At 40.1% G+C, this 19,956-nt stretch overlaps 1 protein-coding gene and 1 long non-coding RNA gene across 4 annotated transcripts in view; one reads left to right on the forward strand and one right to left on the reverse strand.

Annotated features, from left to right (window-relative positions):
- Positions 1 to 878, forward strand: part of LOC143902351 (uncharacterized) — a 6,730-nt gene extending 5,852 nt beyond the window's left edge. Inside the window, exon 2 of the long non-coding RNA XR_013258340.1 lies at positions 372 to 878. This is a non-coding gene — a long non-coding RNA (uncharacterized LOC143902351). The remainder of the gene's footprint in view (positions 1 to 371) is intronic.
- The window catches only part of Dll (homeotic protein distal-less), an 87,032-nt gene that overhangs the window by 28,507 nt on the left and 38,569 nt on the right, over positions 1 to 19,956 (reverse strand). The window lies entirely within an intron of this gene.

Consider the following 19,956-nt stretch of genomic DNA (forward strand, 5'->3'; position numbering starts at 1 on the left):
TTTTCATTTTTATCTGCACAGTCAAAATGGTTTTTGTCACGACTATAAGCATGTTTACATACCTAAAATAGAGACAGAATGCATCTACTTGTATAAAAAAGAAATAAAAATTAGCATGTGCTTCTTAGCAACGAAAGAGTTAATAGTAATACAATGAAGCGAGCGTTTTCTTAAGCGTTTACTTATCTAAAAAGTTGACAGTTTCGGCTTGCGCTCCTTAAGACCGTGAACGTTTGTATTACCTACCTGTAACAAAAGAAGATACAATCGTTAGTTATAATGCATGTTTTTATCGAACACTTATAATTATTACATTATTTAACATTCTTCTAAAAATCACATAACTCGAACTCCGTTTATTTCATTTATAGAGATAGAGATCGTGGCGCATGGAGACCGGCGGCGATAGTAGGCCGGTGTAGTTAAAGCTTAATCGGAAAATTGGTCTGTTTAAAGCGCCACGCATGGCGCGTGAGTACGTTTTAATTACCACTTCGTCCCGGCGAACATCCCGGTGCTTATTAAATGTGCTCGTAAAGGCACGATTTTCACACAAGACAATGCGCCACACTGACCTTAGGAAGCTCGACGTTGTTTTCCCGGCGCCTTTAAGGCACGCTCATTAATCTCGATCGGTGAGTCAGCCTCTAGGAGAACTTTCATCGAGGCGTGGGCCTACCTAAGAGGATCTACCAAGTGATCTATTCTTCAGCATGCAATATTTGCGCTTGCCATGCAAACCTATCCTAACAGCAAATTATCCGTGCCATACATGGCAACGTCGCAGCGAGTGTTTCTGCATGGTCGTAATTTCTAGTATTATCGGCATTACTTGATCGATGGATTAAAGGCGAAATAAAGAATTTAAAAAAAGGCAATCATATATTTTGTTGTTTAATTCCTTTACTCTATATCCTGTGTATAAGTACCTCGCGCGACAGATCGATGAAAGGGTTAAGGGCTGCTCGGAGAAACTCGCGTGCGTCGTTGAGAATTTTCATTAATCAGGGGCCAATTAATCCGAGGGTCAATTATAGAACGCGTATGCGTCGCGACGCGTCGCACGCGGGGCCCTTCAGGCGCGGCATGTGACCGCTCGTTACGAGGGGAGAGCCGTTACAAGGTGGTGGTTGGGAAACGGTTAATAGGACAAATTACGCTAATAAAAGGTAACAACGCCAGCCGTTTTCACGGTAGAATGACAATGCAGGCCTCGCAGATCCATTTGAATATTTCCCTAATGCCGGTCCGATGGGCCGACGACGTGGCGGACATGCGCGCGCTTTTTCGTACGCATCAATGCCCCGTAGATATACGTTCGTCGTCTGTCGTCCGGAAGGGTAGGTCCTCGAAACTATTTCGAAACGCAGTCAGTCTCTCGATGGAGACGGCCGGCATGTCGGCATTAAATTCGTTCTGCCATCTTGATCAGCCATGAATGTCACGTGTTGCCGCGCAGAATTTATCGCTTCTCCTTGATGCGCTTCTATCGACCGCTGTGTATACGCGTCACTCTCTCTGTCACCTTCCCACTCTTTTCTGCATCATGGTTTTAACGCTTCTCCTATTTATTTCCATAAAATAAATTGCCCAAAGAAATTTCCTGTATTATTCAATTTATAATTCTTCCAACAGTCTTTTTGTTTCTTTCATTGAAAGTAATTACTGTATGACAATCAGATTTATCTGTACATGAAATGTATAGATAAGAAAGAAGATATCTTCTTTCCATCAAATTGCCATAAAATAATTGCAACACCTTTGGAATTTGGAAAAAAGATATCTGAATATACTTCGCTCTTCGATCTTATGCAGATAATTCTAATTCCATGTTGCATTTAAAAAAAGAGGACCATCTTGTGTAATAAATAAAATACAATTACATGTTTAGAATAATGTTGCAGAAAAGAAGAGAGAGAAGATATTTCTTGCCGCGCGCCATGCTGTTTTGTCACGGGGAAACGCTTCGGTCCTGTTATTGGACGGAGATCGATTGCCGACGAAGCGATGGTCGAAGGCATTCCCCAAATGCGAGGCTGCGCTAATAAAGCACGTTTAATTTTACCGTGACACAGGAGTATCGGGTACCGGCCAATCGAAGCGTGAAGCGATGACGCGGTGGGAAAAAAAAAGAGAACATGACCAATGAAGCTGTACGAATCGTCGGGTAGCGACCAGTCGATAGGCCGTGGCTTTCATGCTTTTTAGCACCCGGCAGCCCGCGATGGCACGACAAAAATGGTCCATAAATTCGCGCGATGTCCGAATACATTTTCATCCACAGGCTGCAGCACATTTCTATACGTTCGCGTAAACGCTCATCCGCAAAGTACGCATTGAATCTTTCACAACGAGATTCTCTCGCTTTTTTTTTTTTTTTTTTTTTTTAATTTTTAACAGGTTGACGCGACGCTTTCTACGATAATGCAGGTAGGAATTTCGCCTCGCGAGCATTATAAATTCCTACCGCGATTCCTAATAGAAATCTTAATAGCAAATTGCACAACTGGTGATTGCTCGTAACTGCGGCGCAGTGCGGAGAGACGCAACGACGCAACGACCTGCGGCAACGGGATAAGATATATACGTGTCGGTGTCTTAAGTTTCGTTGCTCCGAATTTCGACGGGTTGACGGAATAACAAATCGCGCTTCTCGTCGAAAGCTGAAGTGCGACCGAGTTAACCGCTCGAGATAAGATCCCTCCGGATCTGATGTGTTTAGGCAAATCCGTATTACAATGTAATTTCTTAAATACGTAATTCTCGTAACGTATACATATCGCGGATCGTTAATTTTGCCGGTACGCGCGGCGAATGCGAAATGCGGAGCGGGCTCGTTTCCAGGCTATACGTTCCACGAGGTACGGCCCGTTTACGCTTTTCTGAAGCCTGCCTGTTACGGCGGTCAGGTGTTCGCATTCGCCCCTTCTCCAGCAATTATATGTATATATATATATATGTATATAAATTATTGCGACGGACATTACGATCGCATCAGACTTCACCACCGCTCGAATAACTGGAGATAGTTTATATATCAAGAGGAAACACCATATGAACACGTACGTATAGTCGATGCTAACTTTGTCTATAATTGCAATTCTTGCAACAAGATACCCGTATATACTTCTTATTTCTTTCTTTCCTTTGATATATTTATCACGATTTGATACGTAAGAGATGAAGCTACTGAATGATACTTCGATCTAATGACTGCGTAAGAAAATGAACTAATTCTCGACGCTCGAACTCATAGCGCGGACGTTTGCAGGTTAAATACGCGATTTCCAAGCCCGTGGCCGTTAATTCCGCGCGATGGAACACGCAGGGAGCGAGGCTCGTTTCAGGCCACTTTTCACGAGCTGCGCCCGCTCGAGTCTACGGGTAACGTGCTCCTCCGCTATTATAACGACGATCCAGGTGTCTTCTTCCTCCGGTGCTTACGAGCGGCAACGGCCGCACCGCGCGGAACGGGGCGGTGCCGCGCGAGTTCGAGGAGCGAAATCGTAAAAGTTGCCCCCCGTAGTAACTTCGCGGCCGCGGCAACGAGCAATAAAAGCGTCCCGGATTTCCATGTTGCGGCCGCGAAAACGAGCGCGCTTACGCGCCCACGGAACGTAAAATCGCGGCGCGGCACGGAAAGCCGAGCGCGCGGCGCGCCGCGGCGAGGCGACTCGCATCGTGCCGGCCATAAAACGCCGCCCGCGGCCTCTTTCCACGATCTCCCGCGTGTTTTCTTCTGCTTCTCACCTCGCCACGTTTCGGCACGGCACGACGGAATGCCTGTTATAACCCCCTCGTTTCGGTTTGCGGAGAACTACCACAACGCGAGAGCGCTCTCTCTCTGTCGTGTAGCGTAGCGTTTTTATATACGATAAAAAGCGATATGGAAAACGATAAAAAGCGATGACCGTTATTGGAGAACTTCACTTATTGTACACATTGAACGTTGAATAGTTTTTCCAAACCGTAAAATTGCGATTTTGTATCACTCATTAAAATTTATTATTTAGGTCACGAAATGTTTGATCGTCATTCAAAGTTGTTTCCGCGATGTTTTTCGCGATGTAGTTACGGTAGTTATTAATTACTTATGTCTCGACTCGACGATCGATATCTAATGAACAAAGCGTTATGTTTATCAGCACGATGATCAATACGGTGAACGGTCATTAACGAACTACTCCGGTCTTTAATCATTTTCATTGACGTATCGAAGTAACCACGGTATCCGCGTCGAAGAGTAGTATAAAGTATATAAAAGCGGAAATTATATGCTTGTCATCGACGCTGCCGTTTAGGAAACACAATGCAAAAGAGCCGTGATAAATCAGTCTTACGACACTTCTGGAAGTATCAGCAGCGTGTAAAAGTCGCAGCGTAGAGCGAGCCGCATATTATTAAGCCTCGCGGCTTCACGGCGATTGTAGAGCGAGTTCTTTGCTCGCGATCCCTACCCTTTCCTTTTGCTTCTCACCTTATTGCCTTCTTTTGACCGTTTCTACCGTACCGGAGCACTTCTAATTTCCTTTCTCGCGCTTTTTGCTAACACTATCCGCGTATTTTGCCCCTGATGAACGCACGATAAACTCGGAGTATTTATTACATCTAAACGATCGCTATTATAAATTGCGCAATCCACTTTTTGTATAACCACATTTCACGCATACAAAATTATTTATTATCTGTCAAATGCAACACAATAATTTCATAACGAAAGATTTCACAAAAAAAAGCTGCTGCAAAAATTTTAATAAATAGGTAAATTTAAATTGTTCACAAACTTGTCTCGAAACATTTCGCTCTATCGAAACGACAGAGCCTTCACGTGGGTAGCGTTGTTCTAGAAACTTAGGTTCACGGTCAGAGCTCGTAGAAACTTTGTTTCTTCCCACTTTGCTGCAGAGACGCAACGACACGCGCGCGACATCAATGAATACGCGCAAACTGGACTGCATTGCAGACGCACGCGGCCAGCGCGAGCAGACCCGATTTTAATCGACAGATCGTAACGAGGCGGCCTCATTAGCAGCCGGTTGCCCTTAAGACTTTGATAATTATCCACGAGCAACCGGTCGGCGCGGTATATCGCGCCAGATCTGCCATACCGTGGACGATACGGAAGAGGAATATATATATATATTCTTTTGCTCGATGGGTGCATTAACGTGGGAATTTTGCAGTCGTTAATGCACCATCGTTAACCAGCGGGGAATTTTTAATTTAGTAGGAAGACAGAATTATACGGTAACGCGGCGGCTCACGGCGTGGCGGCGGCCAAAGTCGTTTCGCGAATCCCGCCATTACGATCTGCAAACATCGGCAGCTCGTTAATTCTTAATTTATGAACTGCGAAGGGCCGCCGCACCGGTATATGACACCCGTCGCGATTTGTTCCGGCTCGCGGTAAATTTATGAGTTGCGTAATTATCGCCTTAATGGAATTCCGCGCGGTGAACGTTTGCGTTAATGCCGAGAACGGACGGAAAATTACTTACCAGATGAATCCGACCTCCCGGTCGTATTGGTTTCTGATCTTTCGTTAACGCTATTAATATTCGTAGTACGTATAAATCATCATTACCGTATTTTATTTTGTACGTGATCAACGTATGTCGTACACCCCGAGTCCCCTGATCATCGTGTAATTAGTACCGTCGCATTTTTACAGAATCAAATCAAATTTCGAAATATCATGTTTAAAAAGAATAACAAATCCTCGATGTAATATCCTTCGCGAGCTAGATCATAAAGATTCTACGCGATAAAGTCTAACGAGTTCGAAAGAAGGGGAAGCGACCTATTAATTATTACGTTGATGTCTATGTCACACTTTTAAGACAGAAGAGACTAATTAGAAATATGTAACTTAACTCTCTTCTCTCTTCACATAGAGAATCGCACCTTCTGACAGGCGGTATCATTTAAAAGATATAATTTGGAACGATAATTAAATTATTATATTGCTTGGAAGAGCATATAAATGCATCTTATCTTAACAAGTTATTGTCTCTAAACTTGTATACGCGATACCAAGCGATACCAGGGTCATTTTGACCCCAAATGCACGTCAGAAGGTTAAATACACTTATATAGCCGAATAGAAGTTCCGCCATAGAGCGGATGACTGGAAAACGCCGTTGCGCTACGTGGGCCTCGACATGAAAGTGAGATAGTGATCCGACAACTTTAATTAACTTTGACATTGCCGCTGTAATTACAGGCGTCATTAAAAGCGGGGGCATTGTAATTGAGTTAAGGAAAGCGATTTGTAACCGCGGAACAAGTCCTGGAAAAAGTCCTGGCTCGTCTCGACTTCCCGAGATTGCTCGCTTTATATTCGTTTTGCATTTCGCGCGTATACCCCCAGAAAGTTTGGTCTTAAACTCCTTATTGCCGGAAATACCAAACCTTACGTCGGCGTCGGTTTGGTTAAATCTTAGGTATTTCACGTTGAATAATACACGAATAATATCCTATTGCAAACTTATATCGCTCTTCGCTCTAACTTCTTCCACAGTCATGTGAAATATTTGTCTTTTATTTAAGGTAAATGTATACCAACGCCGGGACACTTAAGACCTAATATGTCTGGACACCTTTTAGTTTTTAAATAAAGCATAATGCAAATTAAAATCGAAGATAAAAACATGATACAAGAAAAATATTTTTACTTTTGATTCTTTGACTTTGATTCGCGTTATAACTTATTTAAGGACTAAAAGGACAAAAATGTCCAGACATAGGTATATACGTATCCCGGTACATTTACCTTACGTTCCGTTTATTGGGCATTTTTTATTTATGCCCACTTGCCGCCCACCGCAGATGCATTTTGCAGGTATAATACAGTCGCTCTTGGAAATCGTGCACGTCCAACGGTGTAGGAAACGCGCATCCTTCAATGCAACATCGCATCTTGATTTGCCCGTACCGCTTCGTCTCCCTTGCCACGCCGCCGCCGCGCCGCCCTCGGAGCACTTTCTGCGTTACCCCGACAATCTGCCTCCGATCTCGCGGGGTCAAGAGGATTATTTTATGAATATGCATAGGGCCGCCACTCATACATATATACATGCGCGAGTAATTCATAATGGTCCACTCCCCCTCCCGACGTCCGACGCGTCCGCATTAATATCTAGTTTACTCTCGCGTTTCGCCCGGGCATTTCTCCGCGCGGGGCGGAGGGCGAGGGCGAGAAGGAGGGTGCGCGTTTTAACTGGCTTGTCGACACTGTATGACAGAAACACGGTTACCGCGGGGCCCCGGTGTAACGTCGTTTTCGGTGTAACGTCGCTTATGAATAGTTATCGCACGCGAGACGAAGACGGATCAAAGCTGGCTCGCGCGGATGCATACAGTGCAGCGTCCCTAATAGTCCCTATACGCGTGCATAACATTCAGTATAACTATATAATCACCGTTATTTTTATTAGATTGTTGAAGGGCGGGGTTTCATAATTCCTTCTCTTAGATCACGTGCACCAACAGGAAATCACTTTTGTCGACCAATATAGTTTTTATCACAATAATAAGCGAAATATGATAAGTGAAGAAACACAATTCGTCGGAAACATGTTTGTGATTACGAAACAGACAACATCAACAAATTTATCATACAATTAATCTACCACTGTAATGTAAAGAATATAATAATAAAATAGTAATTATATATGTTCACCTTTGGTGTATGTTTTCTTGAATAACTTCCTCTCTCTCTCTCTCTCTCTCTCTCTCTCTCTCTCTCTCTCTCTCTCTCTCTCTCTTTCTCCCTTTTGAATCTATCTAAATTTCTAAAAATATACGTGTTTATGAACATTATTATAATATATGTGAGTAATGTACCTATTGTGACTTTATGTGAAAACATTATCATACGTAAATATATAGCTTATCGTGTGGGAAAAAAACTCATCGCGCGTATGCACTAATGCACAATTACAGTACTGATCATCCGCGGGCATAACAGGATTGATTTATTAGATAGAGAGCAAAATATCTCTGAATTTTTATCTTAGAAACGCGATGCATTCATACCGAATAGCGAACGTTGCGAGTTATCTATTGTATCGTTCTACAGCCCCGGGCTACGTGCAATGATAAAATGACGTATATTATTTCCCAACGTAGTAATGATTATTAGCTTCGATTAATTTCATGTTCTAAATTGGATTCTTATGTAATATTTTTAAGCTATTATCCTTACCTATAACTTTCCGTAAAAACTGTCTTAAGAGAACCACTTTCGTCAATATCTATATTTTTAATATTTATTTGAAGGTCTTTCTGTCTTTCCTAAATAATAGTACCAGTCACATAATACAGAGGATAAGAAAAGGTTTAGTTAACTGCGATTAGAGTTAATCGAGGGACTAAGGCTTCATAGGCGCAATTTACTGAGGCGCGAGCTTCTCGGTACTTAGGCAATCCGACGTTAATTTCAGCGGGCAACTACGCGATCATCGACAAAGTATCCATTTCCCAGTAATACCGTGCCGCCTTCCCGCGGTAGTATAAACCCGTTGTAATCTCTTCCCCTTTCTCTCTCTCGAACTCGGGCGGATTAGCCTCGGTGCGCGTTCGCCATCCCGGTAATTTCGCCGGATCGATCCGGATCCCGCATGGTAATCTCGCGCGTTCCGCGGGGCGCGTTTCGGGCCCGGAAAAATCGGAGCGAACGGTAGCGAGAACGGGCCGGACCTCCGCGTTTAGCCGGCGGCGCGGCGGTGCCGGACGCCGCCGCGCGCCGTCGTCGTCCATTACACGGCGAGGAGAATCCGGCGCGCTTTCCGCATCGCACGTACGCGCGCCCCCCGTTAAGTATACACCGCGCGCGGACGTGCGAGCGTACATCCGCGCGCCGCAAACGAGTTCTCTAATATCCATCCGCCGGGGTAAAATAAATAAATGGCGTTGCACGGCGCGGATGCGCGATGCGGCGCGGGGTCCTCCGCGCGGGCCCTCTCCTTCCCCGCTCTGCAGCCACCCTGCTCTCTCTTCCCGTGTACCCGCGCGCATACCGGGTGTTCACATCCGTGAAAACAGGCTTCGTAAATATGCACGTTTTATGCATCAATACCATGCCCGTGCCGTGCTCCTTCTTTTACCTGTCTGCCCCCCTTTTTTTGCTCTCGCCTCGTCCTGCTCTCCCGCTCGCCGCTGTGCGTCAGTGCAGTGTACGCGCTGCGGTACGGTCGAAGGGTGAAGCGAGGTCATGTATAATTCAAGAGGCGTACGTAATTCTTAACGATAATAGAATCGATAGTCGGTAGTTCGATTTCATCATGCAAATGACAAAACGCGAGTTCTTCTTGCCCATGTTCCTTTTTGTTGTGCTTTTCGACAGTTCTTTAAAGAGTAGATACGGTGGTAGTGCTTACAATGTCGATTATCGAGGGTCTTTACCGACAATTTTAATCCGCGTTCGTTACACGTTTAGCGACAAATGCGGGTATCGAACAATCGCCCTGTATTTAGGGTTGCGACGACACATTTAATAAACGTAGGGAGGGCGATGTTTAACGCCAAACCCGCCATCATACGATGTCCCATGCTCATCTCATCTCCTTTCCTCTCTTCTCAATTAAAGGAGCTAGAGATTAAAAAGGCGTTTCTTACTGGGGATGATGCTTTTCAATGTGCCGGAGAAATTAAAAAGATAATTTCAGACTGTTTACGCGGAGGAAGACGATAGACGTATCGTGAAGATAAAAGTGATTGAACCGCACAAGGTATCATCGTGATAAAATATATACACATATAAAATTTAGTAATTAAAATGCGAGCCCACACAGCGAAAACTAGTTGTCTCTATCCACACGCGAACAAGTAATAATATAAATATTTTATTAATATTTGTAAGCAAAAGCAGTGTAACTAGTAGCGCACTGACGTTAAATGACGTTTTAATAACGTCTCTAGACGTCTCCGAGACGGGATTCGAATGAAGATTGTACGCGGAAGCTATAATTAATATCTGGATGGTAATATTTTTGATAATTATTCAATTGTATTTAGAATAAAGAGTCCAATCGCTGATATATCATTTACAATATTTACATCAACTTTACGCAGCAGAAAGTTTCTTTATTTCTTCCGAAAATAAACCGATTAAGATTCGTGATCTTAAATATATCAAATAATATTACGATGAATTTATAATATCGGGTATATGAGACATGTTGCAACGAATCAGAAGCAGGTCATTTTTCATAAATCTATCTCTGCGTCGATCGTAAAATGTGAAAATCGTGTTTTCGTATAAAAGTTCAAATATCTTATTATTAGGTAGATCATATCAGTGTAAACTGAAGTGTAATTATAATATGCATCAAGTGTAATGACGTTTTTTTTATATACTTCAAAAAATTTACGAGTTAAATCGATATAACTTCGCGATTATCAGTGTTGATAAGTGTTATCCGAATAAGCCTCGGACGTGCATATAACACTCCATACATTTGTCGTGTATTTACTCGCCACGCACTTAGATTGAATAAATTTATGCTTAATGTATGCTTAGCGTAACATGTTACTTCGAGCACCAACAAAATTACATTATACGTAACATTACATTCGTTATCAATTTTAATAGTTGAAGCTAGCGCATCGTATCGTATCACTTTTTATGAAATTCAAATAACTTTTTATAATAATTGATATGATGCAAATGTAATGCATTTTGCGCTGTTTGATTCGAGGGATATTCTTACCCGCAGAACAGACCGGCATGGTTTCGTGCGTGCGATCTGCGTGGCCAGACACGCAACTGGCCTTTTCAAGGGAATTTACAAGGACGAAAAGTGCGGGCATCGGCCGGTATCGCTGATTGAAAGTCGATAATTGTAGCTGTACATCCGCCATGACACCGATCGGCGATTCGCTGTTTTGTTCGTTCTTAATCCATGTGGAATTTAGCGCGATCGACTATTTATAAACTATACTTAATAACTGAACTACTTAATAAAAAAAAAACAGGTATCTATCATATTCAGATAATAATACATTAAAAGCACAACATTAGAATAGTAAGTTGGGAATCCATAACTGAATAATAAATAATAATAAATTGGGAATCCATAACTGAATACAAGCGCAATATAGCTTATACATCTCGTATTATAAAACTGTAATCGCTTTGGCAACTTCATTAGAAATCTCGCGCAAGTAACATTTTTCTCGTTAGTCCTTTAAAAGCCGCCTGTCGCAATTTAAATTCCTTCCTTTATTTCCCCTGGAAAACGAAGAATACGAGGGAGATGAAACTTTAAAACGTCAGCTGGATCACTACGAGCCGGGCTCCAAAGTGCGAAGTTTCATTCTCTTCGCAGGGAAAGAGAGAGAGGAAATAATTTTCAGCGCGTCCTTGAGGAAGGGGGCATTTGTCCTCCCACCCGCCGACGGGCCCTTAATGGGTTTTTAGTCGGGGCCGTAAAACGCATTAAAACTCGTACCGATGACGAAGGAGGAGGTCCCTCCTTGCCAAAAATCAGGCTGTGCATCAAGACTTCCCCCCAGTAAATTCGCAGCACAGTGGTACTTAACGCTTTTCGGCTCGCCTGATGAGGAATCACAAACTTTCCGTGTTAATTGCGGTATTAATTGCTTCGCCGCCAATATATTGCCTTTTTAAGTGAGATTTTGATATGACATACAGTACGCGCGTTTACGTAATATAATCAAGTTATATCTGTTTAAAAAATTTATATACGTATATGTAAAATTAATGTATACGTATGCAAGTCAATGTTTATAAACATTCTGAATAAACGATAGATAAATTGAAAAAATCGTATATATATATGAATAAATTTATGAATGCAAATTTCTGAAGCAAAAATGTTAAACTTAGTTTCTGCTACTTTTCGACTAACGGAAGATTTAATCGCAACGAGAGATGACATTGTGATATCGAATAAAAAATAATCATTATTTATACCGTTGAAACATTGCCAGTATAATTCCAATACTCATAATTCATCGCATAACTAATGAAATTATGTAGAAAATTGCAGACAGTTAATTGCAAAGTGAACGCATAAAGTGAGACATACGTAATTACTTAAATTGATTAAGTTGTTGAAGTCGCGGATGTAAAATTGATTTGTAGTTTAGATCATTTTTTAGTATTACTGATAGAATTTGCGCGGAATGTTGTTCTAAAATCAAGATCTAAGGCTTACAAAAACATAAAGCATTAATATAATAAAAAATATACTAATATTAAAGATGATAAATACATAGTTTTCAAATAAAGAATTTAATAGATAATAATTCGAGACAAGATTTTTAATGTGCTAGCAACCACTGACCGCATATGATACCAATGTAAAGTCCGTATTGAGAAAGGTACGAATTGAGAAACACTGGCAGGACCATTGTGGGCGTACCTCGACACATCCTATATACCTATAGACATTATATACCGCTATTCGCTTTTCGTGCTTAGGTGCAGTCCTGCGGCCTCGCCAGTACCCAAAACTGCCGTAGTAAGACGATACTAATTTTCTATTAGGACGTGAATGTGGCAAAAACCGCTGTTATTAGGTGTTAAAAATAGAAACATCGACGCCGTTTAACCAAAACAGGCCAGGTTTACACCTGTCTCACACTAGGAAATTACTAAGAAAATCTAGGAAATTCATGTACACAGAGAGAAATATTTCTTTACATTCGTGATTTCGATTTGTTTGGATTATATTTATTTCAGAGAAACAAATTTATTTTAAGTAAAACATTATTTTGTTGAATAGAAATTTTGTAATTTTATTACATTAAACCATTTGTTTAATAGAAAAAACACGATTGTTTGAAAGAATATGTTTCGATGAAAAAACATTTTCTTTGGTTACACTAAATATTACTCAATGAAATAAAACATTTCTTTACATAAAAATAATATAAAATATGTTTGATCGAAATAAGAGTGTTACTATTCACAATTAATGTTCTGTTTGAAATAACCGTTAAATCTGATTAAAAATCCAGAAGTAATGGCAAAGAATGTAAGATGAAAACTCAGCCAGGTTTGCGTATAGAAGAGCGCAGACATATGATCTGCTGTCTCTTTCTTTCCCATGCTGTAAGTATAGCATACATGTTACTACGCGTTACTGGTTACCGGCTGATAGCTTTTCTACAGTTCTATACCAGCCCGAAGCTGGCTGAGCAGGCCGAGTCGTGTGCGTTACCCCCACGTAGCCCCCACCACGCGCTGTAGTAGCGTACAGAAACGCAAAACGCAACGTCGCAAACATAACATCTCTGGTGCAAACGTGTGCGAACCGCGAACGTGTCCGCGAACGTGTGCCGTGTGCCGTGTGCCGTTAAACAAAGAAGCGAACGTGAAAAGTGTTTGAGAAGAATCGAGAGTTTCTGACGGGACTGACCGACGTTTCTGTGCGATCGCACTCTCACGGATATTTCCTTCGCGCTAGCCATTACATACTTATACGATTAAAGTTTGATACTTATACGATTAAAATGCTTCAAGTATATGTATTTAGTTTACCATCTGTTCTCATTTATTAATTTGTAAGTTGGAAGATCTTAGGAAACATTGGCGACTAACATTTTGCAAAATGTTTAAAGTATGTTTTTGATTTACCATATATTCTCGTTCATTTATTTGTCAGTTGTGAGATCTCTAAAAACATTGTCCAATGCCATTTATTTATATTATAATGTGTAAAAGTCTAAAAATTACCATTTATTGTAATTATGTTGAAATAACAAAAATGGCCACAGTTACTTTTATATCAACATATAATTTATATTTTAATTTGAAGATATTTAAATATCTTATACAATATTGAAAGTAGTTGAAAAACACTGAAAAATATTTTCGTATAATAAAATATTTATATTTTAATATATTTTGTCTCTTTATTTTGTCTTGTTTATATATTTTTTTACATTACTTTTTAAGAGCAACACTTTTCTAATAACAATATATTTGTTTTTCAATTTGTGCCATATCTATCAAACTGCATCAATGTTTTATTTGCAATTAAATTAATTAACATAGTAAGGCTGATGGCAGAGAACAAGAGGCTATTGTATACAACAGCCTGTTACAACTTACGTTTTTCTCTGCCTTACTTTCCACTACAATAGATGTAAACGCCTAACGTCTTATTCTCTGCTATCTCAACCTTAGAAAGTATTTAAATAAAATAAGTTCTCAAATAAATCCCTAAAATTCTCTCTGTTACTGAATTAGATTATTTAATTATTTAATTAAAAGAACGAATTTTTTATTGAAATAATTAAATTATTTAATCAATATAATAAATTTATTTTTTTAGCAGTTGTAAGAGAGTTCCTTAGGGCCGATATCACAGTCTCCGATTAACGTAATCCATCGATTAAACTCACTCTGCATCTCTTTCTAACTGTCCCCCTAGAAAGAGACGAAGAGTGAGTTTAATCGGAGGATCACGTTAATCGAAGACTGTGATATCGGCCCTTAATGCAACAAAAATACGATTTAAGTGAAATAGTACAATACTTTAACTGAAACAATAAAATTGTTTCATTCAACAAAATTATAATTTAAGTGAAATAGTACAATACTTTAACTGAAACAATAAAATTGTTTCATTCAACAAAATTATAATTTAAGTGAAATAGTATATTACTTTAGTCGAAATAATGAAATTATTTCATTCAACATAAATGTAATTTAAGTACAATAGTGCAATACTTTAGCCAAAATAATAAAATTGTTTAAGTTAAAAAAATATTCAACTCTTTTTGAGAGATGATTTATTTTAAGGTAAAGATACATTTTATTTGAAAAGTCAAACAATTGCAATGTGTAGTTTAAACACTGATTCGGTTGGACTATTCCAATGCATAAATTTCTTTAGATTTAAGAAAATTTATTAAATCTAAAGAAACATTTCTCTCTGTGTATCAATAAAGATGATTTTTCTATCTTGATGCTGTTTTGATCATCAATAACTCCCTATAAAATATTGTATATATCTTTTCATTATTTTAACATTAACGTTTAACATTTGTTATTCAAAAAAATTTGCCTCATTGCTTTTACTCGATTCCATGATCGTAAGAATTAAGAATCATACATCGGATTTGAATTAACGCATTCCCGGAAAGAGATGCTTACGCATTAGCCGTTAAGGATCGTTCCCAAAGAAAAAGTTAATCTAGGAAACTGGTACCGGTATTGGCGCTGCCTATTTCGTAGCGAGCCAACTAAGACCACAAAGTCTCGGTGTACTATTGAGTCGTTAACGGCTCACTGTTATTTCTAACATTATTGGCAGCTCGTAATTAAGCAAGTGTCTGTTAATAGCTCGTTAAACCCATGTCTACGATACGTCGAATCTTCGTGGCATCGTGTTCCATTGCTTTGTGCTCTCATCAAGCCGCGGTATTTTTAGAGCGAGTATTTTTACACAAAATAAATCTCTATTCTGAATAAGTAACAGCTCGCATCAAAACCGAATTACTTTGTTGTCGATAAATTATAGGAATTATAAAATGTGCAAGAGCCTCCTCTGTAACGTTATTTCACCGTTACTTTCATGTAATAAAATTGTGTGAACGCGCACGCACAAGCAATACAGTACTTTCAATTTTTATTTTACTTCATCAAATCCAAAAAACCCATTATTTCTCTAATAAAATCTGATTGAAAGAAGCAGCTGTCGTCAATACTCGACGATCAACTCGCGAGGCTCGCATCCCGCTTTCTATATGAGAGGATCGTCACAGAGTAAGTAGGTAATCCTTCCTTTGCTGGTGAGGGATTTATTAGGATTTAATCGGCACGACATATACCGGCGAACGAGACGCTGCAGCGCTGCTTTTACTCTGCGCGCGATAAAAGTTCATATCCGCTCGCGAACGGAACAAGGAAGTGTGCGAGGTGCCGCAACGAGGTAGAAAAGGAATTCGCGTATGCCCGAAGTATACGTAGGCGTGCCGCGAAGTGTTTCGCCTCGCGAGGACCAGAATGGCTTTCACCATCGAAAGAGGAGCACGACGCATCGCACTCGTTCCCGCATAATTTCCCGCAATGTTATCAGATCAGCGGGTTCTCGTCGTCGTTCTCGTAAAGGGAACCCGAACTTCGCGTGTCCGAAAGTTATTTCGGCCGCGCTCGTGTTTCGAGTGTTTGTATAATTTTTAACGCAATGGGTTATATACGTCAAATTAATGAGACGTACGTGGAGATTCGTGCTGTAAAACGATACCGATAACGGAATATTTTTCACTGCGAAGCGTACTCTTAAGAATCGTTATTGTCATTCATCGTGCGCGGCGATTATCATGAAATTGAAGAATATTTTATTTCCTTGAATGGAAATCGGTGTTTCAGGTGGAAACGGTACAACCTGTACGTATATACGGTCTGACGTTACCGCAACGCTAAATCGATACTCTTCCGTCACTACGGCTATGCTTTATTCAACAGGCTTAACAAAAGATACACCTAGCAGTAAGATAATGCGAGTGTTCTCTTATAGTGAACACCAAAATAGAGCGTATTCGAGCCGAAGTCATTCCCGACTTAGCGAGAGACCCGATGATCGGCGACGCGACGGTGGGGGCAGAAAAAACGCGGACGATAACGAAACTTGTCAGAGCCTTCATCTTTCAGATAATTTTCCACCACGTTCTACGCTACGTACCGCAAACGCAACGCGTTCGCGACACTTGGAACTTGAAATTCCTGTTCCAACGTTGTATGATTTAACGGCATTTAGCTGCGCGCCACTTTTTCGACCCTGCAGGATCTCCCTCTCCTCTCTGCCCTGATTTTTAATTATATAAACGCACCTTCTATAATATGTATCAACCAATTATTATATCATTCAGCACTACTCAAAACATCTGAGATATATGGAGTCAGACAATTTTTCCTACGATTCAACCTGTTAATACGTGTTATTACCATCATCATTATTATTATTATCGCTAACTAACGAGTTTGTTAAAAATATAATTATAATCTGCGATTATACCGGTTTAGCGGCACGCGGTGTAGTGTAAAAGCCCCGGCGGCGCAAATTACATAAAAATTGTGGATAGTATGTGAGTTGGAGCGTGAACGAAAGAACGGAAAGAAAATAGAGGGGAGAGAAATTGCAGGAGAAACGTGTAAATTGCATCGCGGGGCACTCGACACCGATCTAATGCGGTCCTGTATATAACGCCGATTAGAACATGTACAGGTCGATTGAGCGGCACTGATCCAATCGATTCGCTTATATAAATCAACGCGCCGTGTTGGTATCCCGACACACATTAGGCCAGCAGTTTGTTTCCTTCACACGCCGGCCAGCACATATTTTCGCTGTCTGCCTTTGTTCATGCCAATATGCAATGCGGTTTCATCGAAGTAGATTATACTCGTATTTTCTTTGATAACTTAATTACATGTATATATATGTGTATATGTACATATTTATATATAAATATACGATTTGCGTTACCATCACGATGGTCGTATAGAGTTCTCTCTCTGTGTGTGTATGATCCTTAAATAAAATGTTCTAACGTTAAGTAATCTTTCTATTCTAATTAAATAGTCTTCCTATTTATATAGACAAGACAAGATTAGAGACAAAATACTGGATTAATGGTTCTCGTAAATAATTCCAGCTAAACATTAAATCTGAGGTTAATGAATTGTTAATAGTAATATAGAATAGTAATACAATGGAATCGTATATATATGATCATCAACCGCAGCTAAAATGTTTTAGTGCCTCAACACAATCATCATTCTTATAGCTAATATCGTAAAGTAATATGGAAATCAATAAATGAATTTTCTCATTATATCCGAGTCGAAATTTTGATACTACTTTGACATTCTTAAGGATAGTTTGCACCTACTTAGATGCTCTATAACCTAGAGAAAACCTACTTTGATAATATTACACTTATTAACTTCTTTTTAAACCTCTAATTCTATACATTTTATTTTAATACTACTTTGAAGCTACAATGCTCCCAAAATTTTAATGCTGCTTTGACACTGAGATATTCCACAGCTAATAAAACCTATTTTAATGATATTATACTTATTAACTCCTCTTTTAAACTTTTAATTCTAACAGATTTAATTTTAACGCTATAATTGAGTAAGTTAATTAAATATCCAAGGAGAGATCGGATGCTTCAGAGGGACTCGTAAGGGGATTGCAATGATACGACCATACGGATGTAGAGCGTGCATTAAATTACGTCGGGGATCACAATTATACGTGGAGTAGTCAATGGACGATTACGGAGTGGGAAGCGAAACGTGTGATTCACGCCACGATGCATCCCACGAAGCCAATCTGCGCTCGGATAAAAAAAAAACGATTATCATTATCCCATCGATTATGCAAAGAGTTTCATCGTTAGAAGTTATATCTATATTTATTTTTATCTTGAGAACAATTTTTATCCTTTTAGAACAAGTGCGTATTTAAAATTACAAGCATTTCTTAGACGAGAATGAATAGCCAATGTAAAGATAGAGGTATTTATCCCCGCACTCTTCCAATGCCGTTAAGAAAAAATTCCATGAGTATTAGATACTCGTATTTATTCCGCGTTCCTGCCCGTCACACTCTTATACATATTTCACCGCGTTTCAATATCGGTTATCGATCACGAGCGTGCGGCGCTCGACGGAAATCACGCCGCGTATCCGGCCGATTGAGCGGCACTGGCCGAGCGGATTCGCGCGACTATAAATCAGAACGCGATCCGTAGCGTATACGTATCTCTCTTTTCCAGAATGCGGCGGATTTCTTGGCTCTCGCCGGGCGCGGATAGGCCGCGATCGCGACAGCGAGAGAGGTCGGTCATAAATATTCACCGCTTGACATGCCGGCGTACACATGTGCAAGAGCGGGTCTAAGACACCGGGGTCGCGGTAGAAACCGAACGGAGGATCTTACCTCCTGGTCGTTTCTGCGCCTCTATACACGTGTCTTGCGCGTGCATGGATATACACTTTAAGCTCTCGTCTGCGGTCGATATATATGCGCCACCTCGCTCCTTTCTTCTTTACACATCAACGAACGAAATCATCGTATCATAATAATTACGTTTATCGTACAATTACAGTCATCTGTCACGGGTCAATTTGAATGCGTTCTCATTAATGGAGGTACATATATATATATATATCGAACCTTACATATCCAGGAAAAGAGAGGTGGACATAAGTATGCGATAGAAAAGAAAGATCGGGAGAATGAAGAAGCCAGTGGCCAAGAGGAAATGTCGATAGATTAATCGTCGCGATAGCCAACGGTTTAATTAACCGTCCGAGCGCGATTTATGCCAGGCCGCCACGGATAGATACGAAAAATTTGCTTTATCGCGATTAACTGATCGTCTAGTCGAGGGACGCCGACATCGGTCCATAAAAGGCATTCAAGAAGGTGAATCTATTTGGTCAGTATCACGACGCATATCGCGTTTTGCTAAAACGCTATTCTCGATACACTTAAATGCTATACCGATTTAAATTTATTCAAAAATAATCATTTATTTTTCATTTTACCATTCTTCTTGACGTATATATTATCCTCAAACAGTAAAACTGCCTTATTATCAATTATCATAAAATTACTGCAATTGATAAAATCCGAGATAAAATCATTTGTCAAGTTGATCGATTTGCATCGTTACATTGTATTATGCCGAGCATTATGCACACGTGCAAAAATTGTAAGTTAAAATGAGCAGGAAATAGGTAAATGTCCAGATGTGTAATTTTCGTTTTTATTTTTATTTTGAAATTCCAATATTAATTACACATCAAACATACCCCGCGCAAAAAAATGATTGTAATTATTCACGTCATTACGTTACCAACGTATTATTGCTTCTTCGCCAATATTACTTCCGCGCATTTATATAAAGTGCGCATATAAAAATGTACGAGAGAAGCGATGATGTTTCAAAATCAACTTTTTT

The sequence above is a fragment of the Temnothorax americanus genome, unplaced genomic scaffold, assembly GCF_048541705.1.
Source record: "Temnothorax americanus isolate GAGA-0224 unplaced genomic scaffold, ASM4854170v1 Scaffold4, whole genome shotgun sequence".
In the NCBI taxonomy this organism is placed as follows: domain Eukaryota; kingdom Metazoa; phylum Arthropoda; class Insecta; order Hymenoptera; family Formicidae; genus Temnothorax; species Temnothorax americanus.